Genomic DNA, 3676 nt, shown 5'->3' with positions numbered 1-3676 from the left:
TCAGCCGTGGCCTGCATCGTCGGAAACGACGACACGAGGTTCCGGTCACTCCCAGTGGGTCACAGCAGGGAACGATCGTCTTGTTAGGTCAGTTAGTGTGACCAACCCATTAAAGGGGAGTTTTATCCACGGGAACGTATTTTATTTGGCTCCTACCCGCTGTACCAGGTACAGCGAGCGTTCTCCCATCCGATACGTGGAGACGCGCCTGGTAGTAATTTCTCCTCTGCCTCAAGTATGTGTGTGTGTGTGTGTGTGTGTGTGTGTGTGTGTGTGTGTGTGTGTGTGCGTGTGTAAGTATGTGAATCGCTTATAACTTTTGAACGGCTAAACCGATCGGAACTCACTAAACGGCGTTCTATAGAGTTCCCTCAAACTTAAATTTCCCGTAAATTTGAACCGATTCGGATAGATAGATTTTGAGAAATATTGAAAAATCTCAAAAAAAGTAAGAAAAAAAATTTTTTTTTAAGTGGTTTTTTTTTAATAACTTTTAAACGGTTTTATCAATCAACTTCAAAAACTAATTCGCCTTTAAGCTTGAAAAACCACGTTGATTGCCGCTAATCCGGTCAAAATCGGTTGATTCGTTCGAGAGATATTGTGAACGAAAGCAAACCGAAAAAAGTGTTTTTTTCACATAACTTCAGCATTTCTTTTCGGATCGTGTCTGGTGAAATAGAATAATTTTTAGACCTCAAACCGCATCGATCGCTACCAAAAACGTAAAAATCGGTTGATTGGTTCGAGAGATATCCTCGACGAAATATTTGGAAACAAGAATTTTTTTAACATAACTCCGACATTTTTCGGAATAACTTTCAAATGGCTTTACCGATCGATTCCAAAAACTATTTAGCTCTTAACATTAAAAAACCACGTCGATCGCCGCCGGTCTGGTCAAAATCGGTTCATTCGTTCGTGTGATATCGTTGACGAAAAAAAACCGAAAAAAATGTTTTTTCGGAATTACTCCGAAATTCCTAGTTTTATCAATTTGAACTTGAAGATTCTTTATGAGGCTAAAAAAACTGCGTTGAATGCTGCCAACCGCGTGAAAATTGGTCAATTAATTTAAAAGTGATGGCGGTTTGAAAATTTGAAAAATTGTGTTTTATCAAACTTCTATCAGACTTTTGAGCTCGAAGAGCTCAAAATCATAGAGAAGCTATCTCTTTAAGCTTAGAGAACTCAGAATAACACATAAATTGTATTTTTAAGCTCAGAAAGCTCAAAAACATCATTAGTGCAATTTTAAGCACCTAGGTATGAAATTAGCGGGAAGTTGCACGGATGGCCTTCAGGGTCTACCGTTTTTCTAATTTTTTTTTCGTCATTTCAAACAATATTTTCAATATTAATAAGAAAAAAAAAAATTGTCAATTTTTTTGAAATAGTCTAATATATATAGATACTCACTAGCTAAACCCAACTGACGTAGTCCTGTCAAAATTTCATAAAATGTGTATGTATCCGTTTCATAAAATAGTAAAAAAGCTTTTGAAATTGTGTCGACAAAGTAAAAGTAAAAAATAAATCTATTTCCAAGTGACCATTATATATTTTTCAATAATTGTGGCCATGGAAATTGATTGTGAAAGTAGTGAATTCAGTTTCAAATGTAATCGACATAGGACTATGCAGTCTTTCTTAAATTTTAAATTACGATTTCACTGTTGCTAGGTAAAGAGAGGTCAACTCAGAAGTGAGTATATGAATAGATTCAGTTCTATTATAAACGGTTATTATCGTATATAACGCATTTAGAAACAAATGTACTATTTTACAAAAAATATACGTTAAGTAAGCCTCGTTTAAGTGCCACTAATTATATTTCGTTTAATTCTGGCTTGTTTGTTCGAAAATCATAAAAGATTACACACTCACACAGGCGTAGCTAAATGGTTTAAAATTTTATGTGTGAATCTTAAATGCCGTTTACGTTAAAGTCATAATTTTTGATAATGAAGCTCAAAAAATTAGTTCCAAAATTATAAAAAATTTTCAATTTTCAAAGCGAGAAGTTGGTAATAATTTGATTAAAATAATCATGTGCTGAATACCACAAGTAATATCACGTAGCTGTTTGATAGTTAATGAATCATTCATTAATCGTTCATTACTTTCTTCATAAGGATTCAGCCGTAGGTAGTCTGAAACTATAAAGGTTTCCCTTTAAAAGATAACGTAGAACTCTTGAAGCGAGTCCAAAAAATGTTATCAAGTTTATTTTAATATTGAACTATTCTAATTTTAAAAAATTCTTTCAAAAATATTGCTCGAATCTACATAATATGTAAGACTTCTAATTATAATAATTATAATTATGTATTTATAATTTTTGTCATTTCTAAGTACATAATAATTTTTCGAATTTTTAGGTTCAGTTTTAAGTGTTCAACAATCCTCATGCTTGAGGTTTTAATAATTTGTATTCTTTGTCGAGCAATAAGCCGCGTCGAAAGTCAGTTAAATTTCTCAACTGGCTGGGGAAAACGAAATTTACAACATCAATGCAGAACTTGGAATAATAAAATACAAAGTATTCCATACTGTCTTTTCAATTTATCAGGCAGTAATTATCGTCGATCTTCAAGGATTTTCAATAAATCAATAATACGTGTACTGCATAGTTCTTTGGTAGTTTGAATGCGGAAAAGTAAATTTATTAGTTAATGTAGCATTCGCAGAAAAAATTAAATATTATTAGAATTGTAGTCACTTTAGCAGTTTGAAATTGATTTAAATGTATTGAAGATGCTAAATACAGTTTTAAAAATACGGAATTTATCAAACCGTTAAAATATTAGAACTGAAAACGATTTCATTTATCCCAGTGATACTGAATAATTATCAGTTAAAATTTACGCTTGTTAATAGTTCTTAGTAATTATTTCTTGTTGCAAAAAATTATTGACTGTTACTTTGCTTCAAATATAATTTATAAAATATAATTTTATTACTTAAAGCATTTTACAGTTAATAATCACATAAATAAAAGTTACTATCATTGATTTTGTGGAGGTATCTGATTATTTTTCACCTCTTATGTCCCAGGCGGTTACACTAGGTATACCATCACCGAAGCTGCGAGAAAACTCAGCTAAAACTCGGGGTATCGATGGAGCTCAGATGGTGTTTCAACGGTGCAAACGCGGAGTTTTGTTTGTAGTTACAATATGAGATTTTGAAGATGTTTTCCCGGAATTTTCGTGGAGTATTGACAGTATCTTCACAGGGTATTTAAAGAGTACAGCTGATTTTCTCACGAAGTATTGTCCGTGTTCTCACGGTAGAGTATCAACAGAGTATTGCCCCTGTTTTTTACGAAGTGTCCATGGAGTATAGTTTTTTTTTGCCCTCCGGGCGAAAAGTGGCAACTTTCGTCCTGCTGCACTAAACAAAGTTGCCGCTTTCTGCCTTCGTCGGACAAAAAAAATAGTATACACTCCACGGGAAGTAAATAAGAAAGCCTCAGATCACATGTTTGTTGACCTCGGCTGCGCTTCGGCCGACGATTACATATGATCTGAGACATTTCTTACGTAAATATGAAAATATATTATGTAAGCAAACTATTTGTAACGTGATTGGTCGAATCTATCATAAGTATGAAAATATATGCAAACTCTATAGTCAGGTGCACGCTTGCATGCGCAAATTAAATTCTAGTAAT

The 3676-nt window shown here is 33.3% G+C and overlaps 1 long non-coding RNA gene across 1 annotated transcript; it reads left to right on the top strand.

Annotated features, from left to right (window-relative positions):
* Positions 1-1980: 1980 nt before the first annotated feature.
* On the top strand, positions 1981-3014 carry LOC123273552. Its single transcript, XR_006511324.1, has 2 exons — positions 1981-2296; positions 2382-3014. It is a non-coding gene; the product is annotated as an uncharacterized LOC123273552 (long non-coding RNA).
* Positions 3015-3676: the final 662 nt, after the last annotated feature.

Source organism: Cotesia glomerata, unplaced genomic scaffold, assembly GCF_020080835.1.
Source record: "Cotesia glomerata isolate CgM1 unplaced genomic scaffold, MPM_Cglom_v2.3 scaffold_1067, whole genome shotgun sequence".
In the NCBI taxonomy this organism is placed as follows: domain Eukaryota; kingdom Metazoa; phylum Arthropoda; class Insecta; order Hymenoptera; family Braconidae; genus Cotesia; species Cotesia glomerata.
This window is presented reverse-complemented; position numbering and strand designations above follow the sequence as displayed.